The sequence below is a fragment of the Anoplopoma fimbria genome, chromosome 7, assembly GCF_027596085.1.
Source record: "Anoplopoma fimbria isolate UVic2021 breed Golden Eagle Sablefish chromosome 7, Afim_UVic_2022, whole genome shotgun sequence".
Taxonomy (NCBI): Eukaryota; Metazoa; Chordata; class Actinopteri; order Perciformes; family Anoplopomatidae; genus Anoplopoma; species Anoplopoma fimbria.
Window position 1 is genome coordinate 6,773,391 of NC_072455.1, and position 27,509 is coordinate 6,800,899.

The following is a 27,509-nucleotide window of genomic DNA, read 5'->3' on the forward strand; positions in this document are numbered from 1 at the left end:
CCGAAGTGTTCCTTTAAGCAGGTGCATCCAACATGTAATGTCATATGACATGTTCAGTTGTATCTAAGATGAATGTGAATAAAGTCACAGTTTGTTAAACTCACTAAACCAGACCAGATATGTTCCAGTATGAACATGTATGCATGTTTAAAAGCTGTAATGAAGTGGTATAAATTACAGCATTGCCCAAATGATGTTTCACTTGTTATAACCACGCTGACTGTTTGCATATGTTCTTCAATACTGGTGCACCTTTTTAATTTTGTTAAGGTTCAGAAGTTTAAAAAACAAAGGGTTTAATAAAGGTTATCACGTTGATGATTGTATTATAATCAGATTATGTTCTAATCAGTGTAATTTACAAATATGACAAGAGAAAAACACAGGTTAACAGACCCAATCATATAGCAGTCTTATTGGAATAAGTTCAATCTAAGCTTTCCTGTTGGATTCATCTTATTGAAAGCATATTAGGCCATGCAAAGCACTCCCCTTGTGTGTGTGTGTGTGTGTGTGTGTGTGTGTGTGTGTGTGTGTGTGTGTGTGTGTGTGTGTGTGTGTGTGTGTGTGTGTGTGTGTGTGTGTGTCATGTGAAGGCCCTCTGTGTTTACAGGGCCAGGGAGCAGCGATCCACAGCATAGCCATGGATACTGGTGCGGGGTCATATGGGTGCTGCACACTGACCAGCAGGAAACAAACACTGGGGCGTCACGCTGAAACCTCAGCTTTCTAATTGGCTGCTAATTAGCAAACGAGTCTGACCTGCTGCTTCTTGTTCTGCTGTGAGAACCCTGTCAAAAAGGGCCTACTCATTTTCACCGCCACTCCACTTGAAACTGTCCTTCACATAAATACATGACCCTCTAAAGTTTGTGTAAAAAATGTCCTTCTGACATTTACTAATTTAACTGATTGTCGGAAAATGTATTAGTACTACAAATAATATTATACTGCACTTTTATACAGCAACATGAATAGATACAAAAGGTGTTTAGATTTGCATGTAAGGGGGCAAAATATTTCAAAGCCCCTGCTTGGAACACAGCATTTCAACAACTTCATTACTTCAAGCAATGCTCGAGTTTCTGGCTCTGCTTTCCCCTTCTGAAGCCAAAATTATAAAGAACAACATGCACATAGCTGAACGTGGAAGAATGTTGTGTATAACATTCTAGTGTTGAGAGTCCTCCGAGGCGGGCCAGCCAAAGAGAGGAGAAATGTTACTAGCCTCGATGTGTTCCAGTGAATTCAGATATTTCAACACAGAAGCGGTGGACAACACGTTGAAATCAAAGGAGATATTTGTGTCTGTAAGGTGTTTGAAGACATGCTCATCTGTCTTCACTGCGCTTAATACAAACAGACAGAACGCCTGTTGTCACCTGATTTTTCACAGAAGACTCTTTTCTCTACAGAAAACGTTTGGATGTCTGTGATGGGGTGTAAAGTGCTGAATGTCTGGCCCAGCCTGCCTCAGCTGCACTTCTAAAACACATTCATATCATCATCCAAAGGCCCACAAACCCTTTGTTGACTTTACTGAAGGCCGCTTTGGTTTTTGCATTTTTAAAAAACTTTTATAATACATTTGGCTCAAATAAAGGGGTTTCTGAGCTTCACTCTGACATGTACTATGAAGTGGCTGAGGAGGTTCATACTGTAAAATTGCTAACCAATAATATTTAGCAGAAATGAGGATTGTGGTTTGTTAACACTTATAAACATAAATAATACAATGATGTTGTAACAACAGCCTGTGTTTTGATCTAAGATTGTTTTTTATAAAGTTATAAAGTTCTGTTCCCGTGTAGTACCAAACACTCCTCATGGTCAAATCCCTTCTTTTATCAATTACTTCTAAATGTGACTTTCAGATAAGTTCAGTCTTGAAAAGACGAGTTGTGTAACTTACAAAGGAAGTTTTTTAGAAAAAACTATTTCAATTCTAACCTAACAAAAGTTCTATACTATATACACGCACATAAGCCACAGTTGTCATATTGGTTCGCATTGAAGTTGTAATGATGAGTTTCAAATTCAACCCTGTCTCCTACAAATTTAACATTACTAATACAACATGAAAAAAACAATAAAAGAAAAGTATTTTAGTTGTAAACACAATGAGTAAACATTTTTAATGAATGTATCTCTTCACTGACACAATATTTGCTTGTATGAGTAAACCATGTCAACATGTCTCATATGCCCCTTCAACCAGTGGTATTGTTTGCCTCCATTCATAAGTAACAATTTCAAAGTTGAAACGGCAACATCGGCGGGTCACTTTCTTCTCAAAGAACTTTGCCTGTGAAATGATACATGGAGCATTACATTTCTTTGAAAACATAACAGATAGAAATTAGATTTGTAAAAGTAAGGGTTGGAAAAATCAGGATAAGAAATAGCATAATTGCAACTTTGCCTAAATAGAAACTGCAAATTCAAATAAATACTTCAACATATTGATTTTGGTTATGTTAACTTGAAAAGTCGTGAAAGTATATTTTAAAGGTCAACCAAAAATGGAGTCAATAAAAGTGAAAATTCTAATTTGGTCAAATTTAAAAGCAAATCTTCTGATATTTAAACTTAAGTAATGTTTTATACTTTTTTAATTTCATCCGTTAAATTTGTTGCATTTACATTTGGAGTTTTCTCAACTTTTTGAGTCCCAGTGTTAAAATGATGTCCCAGATATATCCAGGTTCAAATGTCCGTAGAGTTCCCCCACTGTACTGTAGCAACTCTACAACTACAGATTGTAATAGCATTTATTCAAACAAACCAATGTCCTAAGCTGCCATGTCACAATGTGATCTGTGCTGCTGTAGGTTCTGGGACAATGGAAGTGAAAAGCAACAGTCGTGTCTTTGATTAATGTGCCACTGCAATGTTTATTTTCTCTCATTCTGTATAGCCAAATAAACAGCATTGCTCCACTTCATGAGTACTCAAAATAAATGTTCAATCCTAACAGGGAGGCTTGATTCTCTGCACATGTCAGTCAGTACTTAGTGAGCACATATAGCTCTTTGTCAGAGAGGTAAAGAGCTGAATAATTGCTCCATCCTGGTCTTTCTTTTGCTCCCATACCTGTCAATCAACTTTTAGAAATAAATAAATATTATTTTAGAAAAGAATGGCAAAAACAAAACCTCATTGATAGCAATGATGTTAATGATTATAGCGCTACATGGCTGTTTGCTCTGGAGCAATCATAAGGTTCTTCTCACAAGATTAGAAGTCACATTTATTCTCACTATCAGGTCAAACTCTTTACCTGGAAAGATTGTGGTCTCAGATCTGTGTCATCGGTGACAATTCTGAGCTAAATTCTTAGTCACATAATAATAATAATAATAATAATTGATTGTATTTGTATAGCGCTTTTCTAGTCTTCCGACCACTCAAAGCGCATGGTAATGAAGCTCAGCGTAAGGGCTTTATGTTTCATTCATTCACATTTTGGCTCTATCTCACACACTCCTCCTGATCATTCCTTTTTGTTAAACCAACCAGATTTTACAACGACCTCCACCAGCCCACCACCTAAGCTATCAGTTTAGGTGAAATCGTCACCTCCAGTCATTAGAGCCCAGGTAGAGCTCATCAGAAGTCCTAACTAATGAAAAATGATTAAAGCTAATTTGATATAGCACCTAAATCAACTGTTGCCCAATCTGGGTTTATAGCCACAGGAGTGACTGAAACATGCCTCCTGCACTTCAAATTTATGTAGACATTACAATCTATGGCAGGCATCAGAAAATATTTCAAAGTTTAATATTAAAGTTAAGGCTCTTTAACATCTTCTAAGGCCTTTGAGGAAACCGCATTTAAGGCTTTTCGACACTTTTCAAGACCTGTGGTGAGGAAGCATTGTCAGCTGTCCCTGTATTGACATGCATGCTGGCTGTATGAAGGCATGAAACCCTGTTTAAAATGTGTGACCTCTAACTTAAGCAAGAGGGGGATGTAAGAGGAGAAGAATGGAGCTCTGACTTCCCCACGGTGACGCGTGTTTATCACCGTGTTTACAGCCTATAATACACCGTTCCGGCGGGTCATCGTGACACTTGTGTTTTGACGGAGTACACCGAAGCCCGCTGCCCGGGTAATCCCAGATTTCCTATGGCACAGCTCTGAGCTTAGCAGAGGGCTTGACTAATAGCTTTCTTTTCAAATGATCGCTTTGCTACACGACTTCAGAAGGAGGCAGAGAGCGTGAAATTCAATTATAGGGCACACGCTCCGCAGCCCCGTCCAGAGCTGTCCACCTTAATCCCTCGTTTGCCCTCAAGGATTCTCAACCTCTTTCAGCTGGACCTCTTCTCACACTTCTCTCCTGCACTCCTCCACTTGTGTTGGCCCGCTGCGTGGCCTGTACGTCGTGGCCTGCTCCGAACTTCAGAAGCTCCCACCCTGCTCTGCTGCGCCTTCTACCCTCCCTGACCTTGTGCTAGTACATCCCTCTTACTCATGTCGCCCTTTTCCCTCCGCTCCTAGGCCTTCTTCACTTATTGTTTCAATGTAAAAGAGAAATTATACTCATTTGCAAAAATCTCTGATTAGATTCTCTGAAGTCAGTGAAAGCATTTGTCACATGACAAACAGTGTCAATGATACAGAAACCCTGCAGAGTTGTAGCCCAAATTAAACTATGGGTATCTTCTCGATGTACACAAATTGACGAGACAGAATCTAGGAGTGAAATACAAAACTTGCTTTTGATCATGAGTAGGCAAGCACATGCTGAAGCTGAAACTGAAACTGCTGAAAAACATTTTTCTCCCACCAGCTGCAAAGAAGGAAATATATCCCACCCACCTTCTGGTCCACTGTCTGTATTTTGGTCTGAGAGGAAGGTCTCAATGAGTGAAAGCGGGGGTGTCAAACAACATATTACACCCCCAGGCCCCATTATCCACAACCTCTGACATATTTTGCTCACTACGCATTCCTAACATCCCTAACAGTCCGAGTGACAGTGGGGCAGAGGGAATGTTTTGAACATGTGCAGCTGATCTTCACCAGGAAGACCTCAGTTAACATCTAAAGCCACTGAGCTGCATGCTACAAACACATGGGGTTCACGTTGTAAAGCTAATGTGGAGAGTAGATCTGGACCGCTTACTTATCCAGTGAGACATGTGGGGTTGACAAAACCCCACCCCCACACAAAACAGTGTGAATAGGGCACAAGTAAGAGTAATCGGTTTCAACTGTTGTAAAATATATAAATAATAATAATAATAATAACTCCAGATGTGTGTGCAAGGACTACTGCTGTTTTGTGTGATTAAATGAACACAACCTACAACTGGCTATCACCCGTCTAGACACCAATGAGCTGTAAGGCATCGCAAAACACACTTCACTTATACTCAAATAAAAGAGGTGTATGTATGCAGGTAGTCAGCTCGAAGTCCTCATATAAGACACGTCTGCTGATTGGCAGTGATGTGCTCAGTGTGAACTTGTAAGTCCATGAGCTGCTAGCTGTTAGCCAAACACACCCTCCAAAACACTAAAATTGAACAAATAGTTTTCCCCCACTGTGTCTCTGGTCGCAGAGTAGCGGCTGAGAGGTGGCGATGCACTGAGCTGTGTCAGCGATAGCGGCCACTACCGGCCAAGGGCTGATTAAGAGTAGTGAGTGAGATGTCAGCAGGCAGTTAATGGCAGTGTAAAGGGGGCAATAAAAGGTGTTTTGAAAAAAAGAGTGAGTCATTCCAACCATGAGAGGTCCTTGAGCATGCAGCCATAACTGGACACCCAAAATATTATGCAGTTTGCTGCAACAGAATGAGAGATGAGCCGTGGACAGACACAGAGGTGTACACTCAGTCACACACACACACACACACACACACACACACACACACACACACACACATGCACACACACACACACACACACACACACACACACACACACACACACACACACACACACACACACACACACACACACAACTTTATTTAAATAAAGTTCAAATTATTATCTCAATTGTAGGGCATTGTGTGGCTCATGGTCAAAGACTAGACGTGCTGTGGTCTCTAGGCCTGAGGTCTGAGGGGGCAAGGTTTAAGGTGGGCAAACGGTAGACGGACTAAGCAGCCAGGACCGCCAAGAAGTGCAGGGGAGGTTTCCTGCCGCAGATCCTGGGCTGGGAACATAGTATCCCATATCCCTCTCCCATCGTTAGACCCCCTAGAGGACGAGAGACAGAGGGGGAAATCACACTGTGTTCCTACACTCAAAATACCTCCACTGCTGAATTTTATGTCTTCTTCCTCTCTGTCCAAATCTGAGCCTCTGGCACTGTCTCTTGGTCATTGCCTTGGACTTTCACTCTCACTTCAGTTCACTCCCTCCCCTGGCTGTGACACTGTGTCCATCTATTTCCTGTCCTCTGTGTGTGGGGTTGAGAATGTGTGAGTCTCAGAGGGGTCTACTGGAAGCAGCAGTTGTGGTCTGGCTTGTGGTCAGGAACTGATTCACTGATTTGCAAAGCGACATGACATAATACTATGATTTGTTGTACAAATTGTTGTGCGGCAATAATGTTCCCCAGAGTTGATTTAATTCTGATATATGTCACAGTCTGAGGATATGTTGTCAACAACACGCAACATTCAGCTGAAGCCAAAAGCCGAAATAGCAAATAAGACTTCATCCCAGTCAACAGCCGATTCTATTATTTGTCCTCTATAATTACATCAGAGAAAACATATATCATAGATCACAGGCCTCCACTGAGCCATTTCACACAAATCGGACAGAAAAGTATTGAGACACTCTACGGTTGATAAGGGACATGACTATTCCCTTATCAGATCTACTGCTGATGAATGTATGAGAAATCCCATGATCGTGTCATATGGGGCGAGAGGCTGGGGGCCCACAAATCACTTCTGTGAGGATCAGTCCTCTAAATACAATATGGAGTCCAGCGGCTCCACATGAACTTTCACACTGTGTGTTTACTTGGCTCTAAAAGTCTTGCGCTCATCCAATTATATTGCTTATGTGACAGCCAGTCATGATAAAAAAATGCTTCTGGGTTGAAGCCAAAATGAGGGGCTCCCAGTGGTTGCTAGTGAGGGGGTGGAGGACAGTTGATGGAAATAGCCATCCAGACTGCGGGGAAAGCCCCTGATCAGGGACGTTGACCGCAGGCCTGCCTGATGGACACACAGATGTAGTAGTGGTGGTTATTGTAGGACTGACGTTATGTAGTGGGCCTTTTGGCAGCACTAGGCAACATATTTTGTTTGGTTCTGTTTGTGGCCCAGCAGATGGGAAACAAGCTGGGTCCATGTTCTCCAGAGGTCCTGGGGGAGAACAGGACCAGAGGGAGGAGATTCTGCCAAAATGCCATATCAGCTTGGCATGACTGAGCAATGACATACACCCCACGCCAAGCAAGTTCTGCTCAGTAGGACGGACTTTGTCTCAAACAGAGGTCAATGAAAGGCAATATTTTGACATCAGTCATAGCTGACACAATGACATAAAGTAACAGTGGCAAAAGGACAAATAAACAGCAGTAAACATAAAGTGACACTCCATCACTTTCTATTAAACTGATGGAACATTTGAATAATTAAGTAAACTAGAAAGGTGCACTCAGTAGTGTGCAGAGCTCCCCTAGGTGAGTCTGCAACGTCTGCTGTCATGTCGGATCAAATTAATACAAACCACAATTGTCCCCTGTCCGCACTGACTCCGTGCAGCTAAAATAAAGCTCAGCGTCCAAGTCCAATCAGTAAGACTACCTTTATGCTTAATTCATAATTCTCCCTCCTGCTCCTTCTTAATCAGCTAATTATGGACTCTTTTGGTTAAACCAAATGATTAGCCAATCATCTCAATGTTCTCGTCTCTGTTGCCGTTAGCTGTCATTTTAGGCAAACTCGTCATGCCCCTCCCCCCATTCACCTCCAGTCATCATATCCAGAGCCCAGGTTGTTCTCATCAGAAGCCCTCTGCTAATCACATCCAGATCTTCAGCCTTCTAATCATCTCACCTCTGCAACCACCAGAGGTCCTGAAGTATACAGTCATAGTTGAACAGCAAAACTATTAGGCTGATGGGTCCCGTAGTATGCGAGATAAGGCCGTGGACAGACAGATAGACACAGAAGATGCACACACGATCAAACACGTTATCTCTTGGTGGAGATGATAAATTACCATTGCTACACATTAACATTGTCTAGCATTATGCTCCACTGCACACTTAAATGTGGGTCTTGCCCCTTTCCAGAAAAAAAATGTTTTTTCAGTAAGGTAGTCTTACTGATTGGACTTGGACGCTGAGCTTTATTTTAGCTGCACGGAGTCAGTGTGGACAGGGGACAATTGTGGTACAAAAATCATGCAACCAAATAGTAGTGGCTGAATTTTCGTTCTTACAATCAAGATCACATTTGTTTCGTCTTTTCAACAATACCCAGGATTCATTGTGAAAACAGATCAAACTCACACATCCATGCAATAAAGTCACCCAGCAGCATTCTACTCTACAATGTAATATGACTGGTTTTCTGGTGGCTAGGTTTAAGCATGAGGAGCTGCAGGTTAATACAGTAGTACTGCAAAGCACCATGCAACAAGTTCATTAAAGCCTTAAGCTCTGCTGTGTTAAACATGGGAGCAGATCAATGTATTAAACAATGCATACAATCTAATAAGAATGATATTTTCTTAGATTGTTTGCCAGTCTCATAGGGCACGCAGGATCTTTTTGACCGTGTTTCTATAATGCGCCACTTAAAGGTGCATCACGAACAGTATTCTGTGCTGAATTTTAGTATTGTTTTTATTACGAAGTTGCTCTTCTTCTTTGCTTTTCAGAATAACAGAGAAACAGTGACACCGACAGGTCACAAACTTCATAAGCTTCATTCTAGGCCCAGAACCCGTGAACCAGTACTTTTTTCTGTGAATTATTAAGGTTGTGCTAATTTTATTGAACACAGCCTCATTTGAAACAGGGACTGGATCACACTGACTAATGTTCAGTATTTAGTTGTACAAATAGACTTTACAACACTACTGTGTCTTCATCAGAGTGAAAGGGGACAAAGACATAAAGCAAATCACAACCTACAACAGGTGAGCAACTCTCATTGGATGATTGGTTGAACAGGATTTCAAATCTATTGCATACTGGATCCAAAGGTGGGACTTTCCATTTCCAAGGTGTTCCCAATCACTTCAGGATAAAGAGAACAAAGATATCTCTTCAAGGTACAAAGTACTGCATACATCTCGTGTGATAAATTAAAGCAAACATGAGAAATCCAGTCCTTTGTTTAGGTCAAAGGGTCAACTGTGGTAAGAGTGTGAATCCGATATGCCTCTCTGCAGAGCAGTGAGTTGATAATGTCACCACCTCTCGAGGAGACTTTTCCACTAGTCTCTAGAACTTTAATGAAGCTCAGAGCCATGGTTTACCTGTGCATAAGGTCAAGCAATCTCATAATCAGCACTGGGTGATTTGATGGGGTATTATTTACCAGAACATCGATGTATAAAGTCTGACGACACAAGTTAACAAGAAAGTGTGTGAATACTGGCATACAACAGTGGTTATTAAGTATTCTGATTCTTAGTTCAATCAGATACCAAAAACAAACTTGCTTTAATGTCTTATTTAATGCAAAAAAATGTGTAGCATGGGGCTGCACTGTATACAAACTTCCCACAGACCAACCGGCTGCAGACAACCTATATGGCACATAACCATGAGTGCAATAAACATGAACACGGTCAGATGGAAAGCATGTTCATAACCCTAAAATACAGTAGATATAATGGAAGATGAAACGTCTCCATCATCCTGAGAAAGTTACAAGTATCAACACAATCAGTTCTCGAATGGTCTGGGAGTAAAAGGAGGGAGAGCAGCCTTGTGCAGCTGGCAGCACCGTAAACAAACATGGTGCCCTTCACTGAGCTATGAATCATAAGTAGGGGGAAGTTTGCAGACAGAATGTGAATGTGATGGTGTGGATATAGCTCCGGTCATGGCAGACTGTGTGGGAAACACAAAGAGGGGCAGGCCGAGTCACATGGGTCGTCCTGCTCCCAAAGACAGGGCTCTCTCTCTCTCTCTCTCTCTCTCTCTCTTTGTCCTTTCAATCACTCACTCATTCCCTCTCTCACTTGCAGGCCCACCCTCACTTCTCCCTCTCTCTCACACACTCCTCCATTCTTTCTATTTATGCTTTAATACATTTAAACTATTAAAGTAAGACTTTACTTTAGTAGTTTGTTTTAATGCCACTTTAAACTCTACTACCTGTCAGAGGTAGATGCTGCACTTTGTACTCCACTACATTTATTTGATAACTTTAGTTATTACTAATTAATAAATGAAGCTACCCAACAGCATATAGCGTTTTGTATCGCTTAAAAAATTAGTCGATTAATCAATTAGTCGACTGACAGAAAATTAGCTGTTTGGATGAGTAATTTTTCATGTAAAGACATTTCATGTTTCCAGCTTCACAAATGTTTATAAGGTAATTATGAATTTTCTCACATTCATAACAAAGCAAACAATCAATTGCTTAATTTATAAAATAATAGGCAGATGAGTGCATAATAATCAATAGCTGCACCTCCTGGACCACTGGAGCCTTGTTTTTAATATTTTCTTAATGTATTATTCTTATGTACTTCCTTTACACGACACACAGAATTGTATTGGTTTTATCATTATTGTGCTTCCGATTGTGTATATCAATCCCATTCAAATAAACTGCTCAGAGTTTAGAATAAGCAACAGTAGTTATTAGTAACTCATTTGATTAGGATGCATAGAACATTAAAAAATAGGGTCACAGAAAGACATTGGTCATTTTTTTTATTAAGGTCTTATAACTGCTCTATGAAGCATTAGTAAACTCTGTATTGACCACTTATACAGCTACAACTAACAGACCCTTTATAAAGCGGTACTGCATATTCCATGTAAACTGACAGTATTCTACAGCACTAGCCGGTCCCCTGACATACATTAAAGCTACACGTGATTAAAGTGACCACCACTACTCCAACAAACTACCAAACAAACTAAAGCATTTATGAAGCTGTTGGGTAAAAATAAAGTCCTTCTGTTCTCATTGCACCTGTTAACAAACCACTGGCACTGTTTTCTGAGGCCGACAGGAAAGGGTCTTTGAATAGCTTTCCCATGAGCCTCCGGTCTAAAATAAAATAGAGGGGGCTGGCAGGAGCCGCCCACAGCACTGCTGCGACCCTGTCATGGGAACCGTGCTAAACTGTCTGTGGAGATTTGTATCTCTATTTACATCGCTAATGCAAATGCTCATTTATCTTTAGCAAATAATAAATACAGCAGTGAACAGATGCCATTTCTATGTGTGTATATTTGTGTGTTTGCATGCTGGCCAGTGCTTGCACTAAGGTTTGACATGTGCTCGTGCATGTGGAGATGCCTTGTTGACTCATCTCAGACGCCATGAGCGAGAGCAGGAATAAGCAAATCGCATTGAAAGTGTAGGAGAGAGGAGCCAAAAAGAGCTGTAAACAAAAAAGGGCATGCTTGCCATTATTGCCAAACTAAACACTCGCACACGCAGCAAGCCTCAACAAAAACATTTACATTAAACACCACACAAAAGACCATTTATTAAAAGAAAACAATAATGCTTCACAACTTACAAAGCTGAAGCATCTCTGAAAACCCAAACAGGCTGTATCCACCAAAGAAAAGTGAGGATTCCACTGAAATGAATCAGGTTTTTGTGGGGCGCTGAAGCAGAATTAGCTTAACTGAAGCACACCAACCAGTGGCGTTCACCTTTCTCTGCCTCATTCTCAGACTACACTCTATTTTAGGGACCTCTGATGACTCCGTCTTGGCCACATCTCCCTTTTTCCACTGTAGAAAAAAGTTATTCATAATCCTCCCAATAACTCAACACTGTTTGTCCAATGTGATAAAGCAAAAGGAGCGTTCACAATCTAAATTTGCTTTCTTCAGAAGTGGAAGGCTTTGTCAGCTTGAGTAAGACAGTTTGCTTCGTCTGCCTCCCCCCGCAGCAGGGAGGCTGTTTACATGGGGACAGCTCAGAGATCCAAAGAGGAGACAATGCTCCTGGTTTCTCCCCTCAAAAAAGGCCTCCGTGGGTGGGCAGCGTTTCACCCGCTGATGCTCCATTATCATCCCAGAGACACACAAGAAGAATAAAACTCTCAGAGGAATTGACAGATTTCATGCCAAATAGTCCATTTTATGACACAACCACCCCCCTCAGCTGCATTATCTGGACTTAAGAGCCTGTCAATTTAAAGGGGAATGTTGAAAACTGAGATTATCCTCAAAATAGCAACAGGAGGTTGCTGACTGAGGGACTCCCCTTTAATCTCGTCCGAGCAGTTTAGGGGTACTTTAGGGTGCAGGCCATGACCAAGAGACCAGAGGTTAGTGGTGGGATCACAGGACGGGGTTTCAGATCCTGTACTAGTATCAGCCATCTAAAGTGAGGAAGCTTTTGAAGGCAGAAAACTTGGTCCGCCTGTGCGTTTGATGCACAACTTGCTTTTGCCGTTTTCTTGGGGCCGACAAAATGTTTATTTATTATATTGGACCAGGTTTTTTCATCCAAACTTGGGTGGCCATGTATACCTGGCTGCACCAGAGAGGGCTTAAAATGCAGCTCTTACTTCTTTCTAAAAAGTGTGGTGCAGTCTGACCAGAGTGAGACAGTATTCCGAATCAGCCACAAGAAGCAGCACCCTAATGCAAGGACTTATGGTGTGGCAACCCAGGGGACATAGAGGCAAGATTCACAATAAAACAGGGGACTCAGAGGCAGTTGGTGTAAAACAATGAATGAATATCAGCTTTATTGATCATGAACATACATACAGTGGGGCAAAAAAGTATTTAGTCAGCCACCAATTGTGCAAGTTCTCCCACTTAAAAAGATGAGAGAGGCCTTTTCATCATAGGTATACCTAAACTATGAGAGACAAAATGAGAAAAAAATTCCGGAAAATCACATTGTCTGATTTTTAAAGAATATATTTGCAAATTATGGTGGAAAATAAGTATTTGGTCAATAACAAAAGTTCATCTCAATACTTTGTTATATACCCTTTGTTGGCAATGACAGAGGTCAAATGTTTTCTGTAAGTCTTCACAAGCTTTTTGGCCCATTCCTCCATGCAGATCTCCTCTAGAGCAGTGATGTTTTGGGGCTGTCGCTGGGCAACACAGACTTTCAACTCCCTCCACAGATTTTCTATGGGGTTGAGATCTGGAGACTGGCTAGGCCACTCCAGGACCTTGAAATGCTTCTTACGAAGCCACTCCTTCGTTGCCCGGGCGGTGTGTTTGGGATCATTGTCATGCTGAAAGACCCAGCCATGTTTCATCTTCAATGCCCTTGCTGATGGAAGGAGGTTTTCACTCAAAATCTCACGATACATGGCCCCATTCACTCTTTCCTTTACACGGATCAGTCGTCCTGGTCCCCTTGCAGAAAAACAGCCCCAAAGCATGATGTTTCCATCCCCATGCTTCACAGTAGGTATGGTGTTCTTTGGATGCAACTCGGCATTCTTTCTCCTCCAAACACGACGAGTTGAGTTTTTACCAAAAAGTTCTATTTTGGTTTCATCTGACCATATGACATTCTCCCAATCCTCTTCTGGATCATCCAAATGCTCTCTAGCAAACTTCAGACGGGCCTGGACATGTACTGGCTTAAGCAGGGGGACACGTCTGGCACTGCAGGATTTGAGTCCCTGGCGGCGTAGTGTGTTACTGATGGTAGCCTTTGTTACTTTGGTCCCAGCTCTCTGCAGGTCATTCACTAGGTCCCCCGTGTGGTTCTGGGATTTTTGTTCACCGTTCTTGTGATCATTTTGGCCCCACGGGGTGAGATCTTGCGTGGAGCCCCAGATCGAGGGAGATTATCAGTGGTCTTGTATGTCTTCCATTTTCTAATAATTGCTCCCACAGTTGATTTCTTCACACCAAGCTGCTTACCTATTGCAGATTCAGTCTTCCCAGCCTGGTGCAGGTCTACAATTTTGTTTCTGGTGTCCTTTGACAGCTCTTTGGTCTTGGCCATAGTGGAGTTTGGAGTGTGACTGTTTGAGGTTGTGGACAGGTGTCTTTTATACTGATAACAAGTTCAAACAGGTGCCATTAATACAGGTAACGAGTGGAGGACAGAGGAGCCTCTTAAAGAAGAAGTTACAGGTCTGTGAGAGCCAGAAATCTTGCTTGTTTGTAGGTGACCAAATACTTATTTTACCGAGGAATTTACCAATTAATTCATTAAAAATCCTACAATGTGATTTCCTGGATTCTTTCCCCCCATTCTGTCTCTCATAGTTGAAGTGTACCTATGATGGTATCATCTTTTTAAGTGGGAGAACTTGCACAATTGGTGGCTGACTAAATACTTTTTTGCCCCACTGTACATATACACATGAAATTTCTCTTCTGCATTTAACCCATCCCTGAGGGGATGGGATCAAAATCAACTGAGGGTTTCTCCCGTTCAGGGTCTGGGTCCTTTAGTCTACTCACAATGCCATGCCTACCCTGTCCTGTTAAGGCAGAACAGAGAGAAAGGGAGATGAGTCTTCTTAGTAACCTCCTCTTCAACGTTGTTTTTCTCCAGTGGTTCAGGAGATCCTCCTTGGCTTCTGCCCAGTCTGTCTCTCCAGCCTCTCTGCCCCTGCTGCTTCCAAGCTGTTTGAACATATAGCTGCACTAATTACCTGATGGGCTGCAGGTGTGACCAATGACATGTTCCCTGTGCAGCACCTGAACCGGATAAAACACTCACCTCTCCCAACCTGAACTTTGGGATCCGCCCACTGGGGTGGATATGCTAGTCTTTCTCCCCTGGTTTGCCACAAACCCTCTCCACCAGCTCCAGGTGGCGGCTAGGAGCGTCAACAAACCAGCATTCCTCTCTCCTGGACAGGGCATCTGCGTTTCCATGGGCTTTTCTAGACCTGTGCTCTACAGAAAAATGTAAGTTTTGCAACTCCAAGAACCAGTTTGTAACTCGTGCATTAGTAATTAGTCTTTGGCTATTGACATCCATCTTAACAGTGCATGGTCTTTTACTAGGGTGAATTTGCCCAGGAGGTAATACTGCAATTTGGTTGAAGCCCATTTAATTGCCAAACGTTCCTTCTCCAGTTGAATAATTAATTTCAGGTTTAAGCAACTTGCGGCTATTATACAGTACCAGTCAAAAGTTTGGACACACCTTCTCATTCAATGGTTTTTCTTTATTTTTATTTTTTTCTACATTGTAGATTAATATTGAAGACATCCAAACTATGAAGGAACACATATGGAATTATGTGGTAAACAAACAAATGCTCAACAAACCAGAATATGTTTTATATTTTAGATTCTTCAAAGTAGTTGAATGAGAAGGTGTGTCCAAACTTTTGACTGGTACTGTAGGTCACCGGGTGTTCTTCCCCTCCCCTAACCTGGGACAGCACAGCTCCAACCCCTGATCCTGAGGCATCTGCATGGACGACAAAGGTGTCCTCAAAGTTGGGTGTACTCAAAACCAGCTCGGTGCATAAGGCCTTCTGAAGGGTGGCAAACGCTTCCTCAGCTTCAGGACTCCAGAGGACATGGTGTGGGAGGCTGTTTTTTGTCATCTCGTGTAAAAGGGCTGCAATGGTAGCAAGGTGAGGGATAAAACACTGATAATATCCCACAAGTCCCAGGAACCTTTTTACTTGCCGTTTAGTTGCTGGCTTAGACCCCACTTTCCGAAGTTGGGGTCTCAACTGCCTCTCACAATAGTGTGTCACCAAAAAGTGTCACCTTGGACTAGAAGAGGCAAAGTACCTCACTTTGCCTCTTCTAGTCCAAGGTGACACTTTTTGGGATTGGCAATCAGGCCAGCTTGCCGTAGGGCTCCCAGGAAAGCTCTCAGGTGGCCTACATAGGAGGTCCAGTCAGTACGGTGGATTATTATATTGTCTAAGTAGGTCGCTGCATACGCAAGATGAGGTCGGAGCACCTTGTCCATCATGCGTTGGAAGATGGCTGGCGCTCCATGGACTCCAAAGGGCAGGACTTTGTAGTGGTACAGGCCTTCCGGGATAGCAAATGCCGTCTTTTCCTTAGCTCCTTCTGTCAGGGGGACTGACCAGTAATCTTTGGTGAGGTCATGAGTGGACACAAACCGGGCGTGGCCTAATCGCTCAATAAGCTCATCAACTCTCGGCATGGGGTAGGCATCAAGTTTTGAGATTTCATTCAGTTTTCTAAAATCATTGCAGAATCTATCAGTGCCATCTGATTTGGGAGTAAGGACAATAGGGCTGGACCAGGCACTATGTGACTCCTCAATCAGATAAGACTTCTTTCACAATGCCAACCCGACTACAGAGGAGGAACAATTCTCTGGCAACCGCCTTAGCACTTGCAGTGCGTAACGCAACTGCCTCTGGGTAGCGGGTGACATAATCCATGATGACCAGGATGTAACGATGCCCCCTACTCGACTTCGGCAGGGATCCTACTATGTCCATGGCCACTCTCTGGAACGAGATTAGCAACTGTTCAACAACAAGTTCCCCAAGCTTGGCTACCCTATATAAGAGGCAATTCAATGAAAAATTTGGAAAAGTGGTAACACTCACCCCATCTACCAGCTCCACGGATACCTGGGGGTTTTCCAGTAGCGCCACCAGGTCATCTACCGTCTCTGGGCTGCTTTGGGAGGCGTGCCGTTTGGCATCTGCTGGTAGAGCTCTAACACAACGGTCCATTAAAATTCTGTCAAGCACAAAACAACTGCGAGGTAGTGCGCTCGATCACACAGTACTTTCTCAGACCAGGGAACGAGGATGCAGTGAATGCAGTGGAGGCTGCATGGTCATTTCACACAGGCTGGGGGTCCATCTCCAGTGGTTAACCAACTGCTTGTCAGACGCATCAGGGCCTGCGGTCGAACTGGGGCGATTGGGTCATAGGTCCAGGAGAGGAACCGTTGAGCCCTTGTTGGGAGGTTGTGACCATAATGGGCTAAATTGCTGCTTTCAATGCATCATAATTAGTCACTTCTGGGAGGGGAAGGTCCCGACAGACTTTTTGAGTTTCCCCTGTTGAAAAAGGGGCTATTATACCTGCCCACTCTGCTTTAGGCCAACACTCTCTCTGCTGTTCTCTCAAATACCTCAAGATAAGCCTCAATGTCATCTTCAGCCGTCTGTTTGGTGAGCACTTTACTGGGTTGGGTAGGCCTCTCTGGCTTAATCAGATGCTGACCCAAAGTGGTCATGGCATCTTGTAAGGCTGTAAGGCTCTGGGCCTGCTGGGTTTGCAACGTCAACGCAACCATTCCACAACATTGACCGCGTGTTACAACGTTAACGAGACCTCTCCACAACGTTACCTGAATGTTACAACTTCAACTGTGACCGTTTACCAACGTTAATCTTTTAACCCAGCGTTTTAATTATTTAACTAACTGTGTTGTTTACTTATGTATTCAGTAATGTTTTTTATTCGGTACCGGGGCTCCATAGCTCTAACACAACAGAAGGCAACACAAAGTCATGTTGAACTCAAGTTACGTTGCCTGAAATCTTTTTTTTTTTTTTCTCTGCCACCAAGATCCGGGATAAAAACAACACCATTAACACTTTGCATGCAGAGAGGATCACCTGCCAGAACAGTGTCTTATCTCCCTGAACAGCCTCGCTCTGACTAAGCTGAACTTCTGCATGACTTTATCTTTAAACACGGAATTTATGGGCATCAAACTGAAACACTTTGTTCTAAACTCAGCCTCCTGTCTCTGTTTTCTCCCACAGCCTAGAGGTACAAGAAGAGGCTCTGATTCTACCATCTGAACTTCATTACTCTGACTGTTTATGACCAGGTACCTCTTGTATCTTGTCTCTCTTTTTTTTTTTTTTACATAATTCATGGGTTACAAAGTCAGGCTTCAACCAAGACATATATAAATATTTTTCTCTGACCAAGAATGTTTCACAGCCACGTTTTGAAATGGGTTCCGTATTAGCCCCAGACTGTTAAATATAGAGAAACTGCTTGCATTTTATATCCCCACAAGGCAACAATCACTCCCAATTATAAGCTTGTACATTATACTCCTCCAAGCTCAATGATATACAAAAAAAAAAGTTTCTACCTAGCCATCAATCCCTTCAGCAGAGCAAAGGGTGTGCACACTTTCCAATGATAAGTGGAGAATGAAGCTAGAGATAGTTTTCACTTTTAAGTATTAATACATGAGATATAGCTAAACGTAATAATGTTCTTAATGTATGGACATAAAAGAAGTGGTTGAAGCTTCCATATATGGAGTTATAAAGGCAATTACATAGGCTAATCTTAACCCTTCAAAAGGAAGGTAAAGATTTGTAAATCATACTCTCAACCCATCACCTACCACTCATACTCAGTCATTCTTTGATCCCTTCCACCCATTCCTCTATGATTCCCTCTGAAAATACTGTGCACATGGGCCTCACTGACAGCAGAGCCCACCTCTCCATCATAGGTCAAGCAATTCACCCCAAGCAGAGGAATTAAAGAAAGCAGAGATACCTTCAGATGATAATCCCCTCTATGACATACACTGGCCATTTTTCATGATGTGATATTTGAAAGAATCTCCCAATCTAGCTGTATGGCTTGGTACGTAGTTTTGGGAGTAGCAGTGTGACCTCTGTTTGACCTCAGTGTTCACCTCTGACCCAGAGGAAGTTGTAAACTGAGTAATCTGCTGTCAGTAAATGGCATTAACTTTTCTGAGGTCATAAAATGATGCTGGCGTGAGATCCGAAGTGCCTCTTAACTAAAAACATCATGGTGCCATGGGATGAGGTAAGATTGGGTGGTCGTGCAGGGTATGTTGGAGGGAGGGACCCCTGATGATGCCGTCATGATGCTTATCTGCGAGGCTTCTTTCCAGGAAAATATTTGAAAAACGCTAACATGAAATACATGAACAGAAACCAGAGGGATGTTTGAGTGACACTAGTTTGATGTTGCAGGTCTCCTGACACACAGGGCTGTTTGGAAATAAGCTCCACGCTGCAGAGACTTGACAGTAAAAAGAACCAGTGAGCCTCTCTGTGACAGGCTGTTATAAATGTCCCAACCTTTAACTCTTTTTCATATGGACAAAAGACAAATCCTCGAGCAGGTAACTCACACAGTAGGCCTGCAAAATTGCTAATGCAAGCCAAACTCCTGCAGATTGACATGCACAATGGTATTTTGGGAGGGAACTTTTATGGGGTGGAAAAAAAGTACAAAGTCACTTTTCATGAGGGCTAGTAACATTTAAATCCCTGAAAGCCAGCCATAAAATCTTCAATCTGAAATGTTATACGAGTGTCAGGCCTTTTTCTATATTATATTTCACATGGGACAGAATGTAAAAACGTATATAGCTCTGGTACCTTCAGTGGTCCGAATGGGAACTAACATGTGGGTTATGAAATTCCCCCAGTGACAGCCAGGGTCTTATTTTAGTATAAAATAAGACCATTTTAGAACAGTGAGCTTACATCTCAAATATAGCAACTTATTTTGGTGTTAAGGAAGAAATGTGTCCACAACAATTTTAAAGATTCATGTTGATGTCTGAACAAAGAACAGAATTATCTGCCGTCTACTATACAGCCTAGAAATCCCATCTGTCTTAAACTAATGTTGCCCCTGGCAGAGCATAGTGAGCAAAGCTTTTTGGACGCCTTTGCCTGGATACTTCACAACATCAATTGCAAATCATTTTAAACAAAGGGGTGATGCACTGAGTTGGTAGCTGGCCCATTGTGCCTGAGTGATTCTTATTCATTCAGAGTAGATTTGCCTTCATCCAGCCTCAGCACTCCTCTGTTTAAAACCAATATACTTTCCCCCTGGGTTTTGTTCAGGAGGTTGCTTTGGTATAAGGTGAAATGATCAGATATGATCCACGAGATCCAGTTTGAGCGATGCACTCATTCATCTTAAGGCGTATACGATGCCAGTAACATTCTGTAATGCTATTTCTGTGATAATCGTTTCCTCCTCCATCTCACCAGTCAAGAGCTAAAGTGAAAATCCGGCTTTAATGTTAAAAGTGATGTACTATGAATGAGTGGTTGTACATGTGTTATGTCCAGCACAGCGTGTTGCATGTGATGCATTGTGCCAATCGCTCAGATGTAGCTCTTTCAATCTGAAAGATTATTTTAATGCAGTGCTGTTGTAGGTCTGAGGGAGGCTATAGCAGTTACTGGATTTATACACACATAATCTAACTAAAATGGGTATTTGTCTGTCTTTCCTTCTGTCCTTTGATTTCCTCACTCACTTCTGATCAACTTCAAGCTTGGCGTGTGTATTGCTGAGAACCCAAGGAAGTGTGTTGTTGAGTGCGCACTCTACTCTAATATGGAAAAAAGGTATATTATTTGTTTGTTGTTCGTTTTTTCTCAAAGCAAGACAAACGTTACACAAAAGTTTGTTACACTCTTACACTCAATAGTGCCATATATAATGGCGTTTCAGTTTATGCTGGTTAGTAAATAAAAAATACACCTATACTATAGCATTGCTAAGTCATGGCAGGTGCATTGTTGAAGACCAAAGGAAGCACAGTGTTGAGTGTTAAGTTGTTTGAGTGAGCGGGTCTTCAGAAAGCTGCAAGCGGCAACACCTCAATCAGCCCATTTAATTCTGAATAGGCCTGTTTTGAACAGGCACTGCAGAAATACAAATGCACTGAAATCAAATCGTTCCCTTGTCAATAATTCTCATCCAAGACACAGAGCTATTAAACAAATGGAGGGATGACATCCTACCTTTTCACTGGTTGTCACTTGTCATTCCTGTTTCAAGCCACAGCCTGGTGTCCTCCACCTGTTAGAGAGATATGGTGATAATGCTAAAAATGATTAATACTCAGCTCACCTGTAATCTAATATTAGTTACACCTGTAATCTAATGCTATAAAATACAGCTGTCCAAACATGATGTCGACTTTTATGACACCTATAATGATTTATGATGCCTCAGTTCTTGTTGATACTGTCATAGAGATGTCAATAAATTACAAGTTGAAACATTGAAGTCGTGCCGTTAGTGGTGTTGGTGTACTGGACTGAATTATATTGATTATATTTTTTGAACACCTTTGGACAGTTATTATAATTTATTAACGTACAATACACACAGTTAATATGCTCTCCTCAAGCCACCAAATTCCATTGAAAAACGTAGTAATTTTACCTTGTCGATGAACACATGTCATTCAAACTCGGCAGAAACTTCGTAAAACTCATCAGACCCGTCTTGGTTAGTCTTTCCACTGTTCCAACAATCAGCAACTCAGGTTTAGTTTGTCAGACATGAATCCACTATATTACAGATAATAATTATTTGCTGCTATATTAATGCTCTGAACCCTGCATATCTAACCTATAACTAGGAACTGAGTAATAAACACATGACAGAATGTGTAAGCTTTTCTAAACGTTCTGAACATTGTAAACTTGGTAAAGGAAGAATTTATGGTTGAGCAGTTGTGTTGTATTGAATAGCTTATATAGCACAGTGGTACCTTATAAAGTTGCCCTCTGAGTGTATTTAATGATTAAAATATATTTTTTTGTATTCCGTTTCATTTTTTAATGTACAAAATTGTGATTGACCAATAACTACAGCCATCAGCATGAACAGTTTCAACTTAACCCCATCTCTCATCATCAACATCACTGTTCTCCATCAGAAGTGCTGGATGGGGATTTGAGAATGGCCTCATGTGTTTGGTTTCTGCCTTTGATTGACAGAGCATCAAAGCACAACCCCTGAAAGCTCCAACTATCCCCGCGGATCAGGATGCTTGGCGGGGCAACAAACTGCCAAGTAAACACGCATGTAATCAGGCAGCCAATAAATACAGCAGACTAGCACGACAAGAATGTTCACACAGTTAATGGGGATCCCACAGAGGGCCAACAGCTCTGCCAGTCCCAGTGGGATCTCGGAAAGGGTACAACAGGGAAATGGCCATGTTCCAGTTAATTAGAGAAGTCTTGATTTCTGCACTTAGAGCTAAAACCCTGAGCTTATTACACAACCATGTGGATCCAACGTCTGAAGCTGGTGCAGAGTGATATCACACAATCAAAGAGAGGAAACAAAGGAGGGTCCTGCTAGCTAGAGTTCAGCCTGTTTAGCAATGGCGTGAATTTCATTTCTTGAGGGCTTTGCAAGCCATCTGATTTTACTATCTTGCACAAGCAAACATAAAAACATACAAACTTAAGACACACACTAACACACTCTCAACATACATCTTCGTTAATGTATCCTGAAAGAATGAACAAGAGTTCAACAGATATAAATCCTTCAATAAGCCGAGAGACTGAGATGAATTAAGATCAGCTGTATTCTGGTTTCAGTTCAAACCACCCGATTGGATGGCACAGTAAGAACCTGCATTTCATGACTTTTTTCATTAAGTTGCTAAATCGCTGCAGAAACAAGGCTTGCCTGCATGGTTTAATAGATGCTGTGAACATAATTATTTCTCATGTGATAAGAGGACTACAAAACCTTTCCAAGGAAATGACACTGACATGAAGTCATGCCATTTCTCTCAGCAACTCTAATGACAGCAGCAAGTATTCCGTAAGGGCAAACAGCCAACAACAACAGCATTAACCTCTATTTTCATTATCTATAGACTGACAAGCATCAGCATTGAGAGCATCTTTTGTAACTTTTAGCGTGAGAAGAAAATCATTCTTCAACTTTACTATCCATACTCCCAAGAGACAGTAGTGACACAGAATCTATTTTTAAAGGACTGGTTTGTGTTTGTTTTTTTATCTCAAAAAATCATACACATCGATCATCCCTTGAGCAATGTATTCGGTGTAACATCTGTTTTAAGACACAAACAGGCCGTAACCCAGTGGAAGAATTCACATGCTCGTCCATGTCCATTCATCCAGACCAGTGCCCATTCTTGACAGTTTTACTTTGGTCTTTTTCAGCCCTGTTATTTTGATCTGTGTATGCAGGCGGCTCAAGGCAGTTACACTGAGAGGATTCAAACCAAGAGAACCCAAGACCCCTTACCACTTAGACTGTTATTACAGGCACACTGTGAACCTAAACATCACAAGTCTACCGCTACAGCAGAACAATCTTATTCTGCTCCTTTTTCCCTGAGGATTTCTATAAGTTTCTCATATGCATATGCTTATGTGTGGTTCGGGGATGCAGTCATTTCATTATTCCTCCTCATTTCAGTGTGGTGATTGTCTGTAGCCCTAGTGAATGCTTTATCACTAAATGGTTTCTTTCACTAGCATTTGCAAAAACTATCCAAACAATCCGTCCTCAGACCTATTCCTGGTGAGTAATTCATGGACGTAGTTGCATAAGAAATTAAAAAAGAGACCCGAAGAATGAAGTTCATACATGTCCGTTCACTGCGTAAAGTGGGTGTGAATGTGGCAGATGTTACAGCACTAATACTCATTTAGCAAAGAATGACAAAAATGTGCGATCTATGTTGCACTATGACACAAGATAATTCACTCCCTCAATACACAGTGGCCTGATTTGTTTTTGGTTAGTTAATATGGAACAACCTAAAACTGAATTCATTCTTGACCTTCCCAAAAATAGTTTAGCAAAAAAGTATTTACTCAAGGTCCACTAGGTTTTTACAGGGTTTTAAAATGCCTAGTCTTCACAGTCTAACAACAACTGAATGGAGTTTAGTTGTATGGGGACGTAATTTATAGTAGACAGGGTTGCATTAGCAGGTGGAGTTTGAGGGGAGAACCCAAATGCAGACACTGAAGCAGAGCAGGTTGATTTAAGGGACTTTATGGGAACACTTCATATGGTTCCATATAGGCATCTAGAAGGTAGATTGAACAGCCAAAGAAATCCTGCCTTCCTGGCTGCTATTTGTGCAGGAGGAGCAGGATCAGGTCAGGGCAGGACACTCTGAGGACATCTGCAGGACAGGTGTGGAATGACAACATCTGGAAGCTGTCTGGTGGTAGACAGATAGTGAGGCTGAGAGGGAGGAAAGGGTATCATAATAACACATGAATGATACTGTTGTGATTGGCTGTTTTATAAGAAGCAAAGAAAACAGTTTTGTCCATTCTTGTAATTTACTATTCAACTGAAAGATAAAAGTTCAAAATAAGGTTGGATCAAGTCCAATATATTTTCTTAGTCGTCAAAGGTAAATGAGAACACTAGCTCATTTAAAAAGATACAACATGACGGAGGGCAAAAGCTATTCTAGACTGTCATTCTCTCCAATGACACTATGAGGAAACGTGTAACTTCCTTATCATGGTTCACAACCAGTGTCACAAAAGTGCTGCTCAATTACCAGTGTTACTGGCAGGGGAAGAGACCAACCATGAAGGCAACCACAAAAGATCCAGGTAGCATTCAACAGGAAACATCACCTCGGCCAATTACCCATGAGCTCATATGTTGCCAAAACAGCCATTAATCCGAAAGATGAGCACACGGAGGACTAGTTTAGCGTCCAAAGCCTCCGCCAGGGGTGAGAGGACTCACAAGGACAAAGACAAAGGAGGTGTGTGATATGGCCAACAGATGAATCGATCATCTCATTCTGTACTACATGTGGCTTAACAGTGCAGACTTCAAACTAAATAAATTGTGTAATATTTATCCATAAGGTCTGATAAGGTATGAAGGAGCGACAAACTATACATACTTTTCCAGATTAACAGCATTGCACAACCTGGAATTGATTACAATAACTTCCATTACTTTGAACAGACTTTCCAGAAACCTTCACCACTGTCTTTCCCTGAACATATTAAGACCCAAATAATACAAACCAGTTATGAGAAGAGAGCATGAAATGTCTGAAGCTTAGTAAGGTATGTGTAAGATGATGAATGATGAAGGCATATACGTATAAAAATGAACAGTATACACAAATGAAACCAGACTTCTAGGGGACCCATACCACACTATAGTGGATGTAGCACAGGAATAATTACAACAAAACTCCTGGGAGCCACATGACCTGTCATCATAGAGGTCTACTGGGGAACTGGCTGAGTACAAATAATGTCCAACTAGCGACCACACGAGCCGCAACACCAAATAAATGCAGGGGTGTGTTCATTTGATCTCAACTACAATTCTGTAAAGACACAGTTGTGATGCTATCGTAGAGACACCATTTGTTCACAGTCAAGCAGCAAACTCAGGTGCAGAGAAATGAAGAACGCTGAAGTGACAAAAACTGCAGTTCCTCAAATGGCAACTTGATGCTGATCCAAAAGCCAGTCAATCCCCTCAGACCTCGATGATAAAATCAGGCGGCCTCCTGTGGGTCTGAAAAGTAAAGCCAATGAAGAAGTGTCTTAAACCTGCATTCTTTCTAATGGTCATCAGAGGGCGACTCTTGAAGTCTGAAGTCCAATTGTATAGAAGTCTATGAGAAAACGACTCTACTTCTCTCTTGATTTATTCCTTCAGTAAACATTGTAAACATGAGTTTATGGTCTCAATATCTAGTTTCAAGTCTTCTTCAATACAGCATGTAAATTATGGTCCATTTAGAGAATAGACCATAAAGCAATTCAAATATAGTCACCTCTGTTCACTTGTTGTAAAAAACAAGATGGCGCACTGCTGGTGTTATGTGATCACGCTTTCTTTTCTGTTAGAAAATGAATGGCTGCATTCAGTATTTAATGCAGACTATTCGACTGTTCTTCAACTATATACAAATAATTACAATAGTTTAACCGAGAGGTAAAACAAGCATGAATACTTATACATAACAAATATATACAGTAATGTACACACGAGGGTTTTAATCTTTTTAAATGACACCCATACAGTATGTTCATGCTAAACAACTGATATAGTTAGTGAGTGGCCCTTTCAGTCATTTGATTTGAATGACAGAAAATGCAGTTTAATATGGAGCATACAGTAAGTGACTGAACTGTACTGTTCTGAAAGAGAGAAACTTTAATTCAAGATAAGATTGCACTATTATTTTATAAGCATTCATCACCACAACAGATACTGTAGCATGCTTAGGATTCATAGGAGCTGCACTGTAGTTGTTGAACATTCCCATTGCTATGTTTCTGATGTGTGCTCTTTTTTTATTAGCAAGTAGCCCTGAGTGCACGTGCTGTATGCATTAGCCTTTCAGCAAAATATGCAGCAAATATTTGACTTGTTATAGCAGAAAAAGGAATACTTGTCAGTGAAACACCATGCACAAAATTAGGGCCCTGGGACCAACACACCTGAGAGGAATGCAGCCAACACTAATTAATTAATGTTACTCGTTGCACCTGGGATGACTTTGCGGCTAAAATACATTTTAAATGTCTGCTGTGAAAAAGGTGTCAACAGAAGCAGGTGGAGTGTAAGATGCCTGGGCCTCTGAGTCTCAATTTAGAAACAACGTAGAGAGTCCTTTTTCCCTTTCCAAATCAAAGGTCTAAAAATAGAGGCTGTGGTGCGCTGTAAGAATCTGAAAGCCCTGTGGCACAAACTGTAAAATCTCTGCAAATATCGGACCTATCGCAATGACATTTTGTACACACATTCATTTTTTATTACTAATCAGCAAATGTTAGCATGCTAACACCCTAAACTAAGATTGCTAATATTTTAAATATGATCTGCTAATTAGCATATTAACACTGACATGTGCGCATTAGGCTACTCCACTACCCAGCCTACTCCTGGCTGTCTGATGTTCGGACCCAGTAAAATAAGACAGATGAAATAAGACTTCTAGGTAACCCAGCGACGGGGGTTGGTGACTGTTGAGCCCACTTCTTCACAGAGACCTGTCTCCAACATTGCATCCTGGATCAAGCTGCAGTTGATAGGCGAAACGCAGGACAGAGAGCAGGACTCTGGTGCTGTTTACACTCCGTATGATGCACATTCAAAAAAATGCATTGCAAGTAAAAAGCTAACTTTATGCTTTAACCACACTACACTACGATCACATGAGCGGGAGTACACACAACAAAGCTGCAAAGGCGCACCAGTAGTCTTAAGCTTCTTGTTAGTAACTGCCTTTTTTAGGAGCAATATACGACATTCAGAGGATGAAAGTATATTGGTATCTCCAAAAATGCCAGAGGACACATTCATTTTATCAGGTCCTTTACTGCCGGACTCAGCTATTAATTCATTATCTGGATCCCCCTGTGACAGCCAGCCAAACCACAGCAATTTAGATGTTCTAAACTGTGGCTAAGCAGGGCTACGAGCAGAAAACCCCTCTTAACTCATCAAATCATACCTTTCATTAAACAAAGTTCAATTATGGTTTACATCAGGCCGGGGTGTCCACCAAACAAACAGCACCAGCACACTGTTGGTTTGCTGGAAAAGCAGATACATGTTTGTTTACTCTGAGCAGGTCATTGGTGGGGAATGCAAG

General features: G+C 41.7%; 1 protein-coding gene across 1 annotated transcript in view; it reads right to left on the reverse strand.

The window, feature by feature from the left end:
• Positions 1-27,509, reverse strand: part of myocd (myocardin) — a 103,074-nt gene that overhangs the window by 67,525 nt on the left and 8,040 nt on the right. Inside the window, exon 2 of the mRNA XM_054601313.1 lies at positions 20,866-20,923. The gene's annotated coding sequence lies outside the window, so the exon portion shown is untranslated. The remainder of the gene's footprint in view (positions 1-20,865; positions 20,924-27,509) is intronic.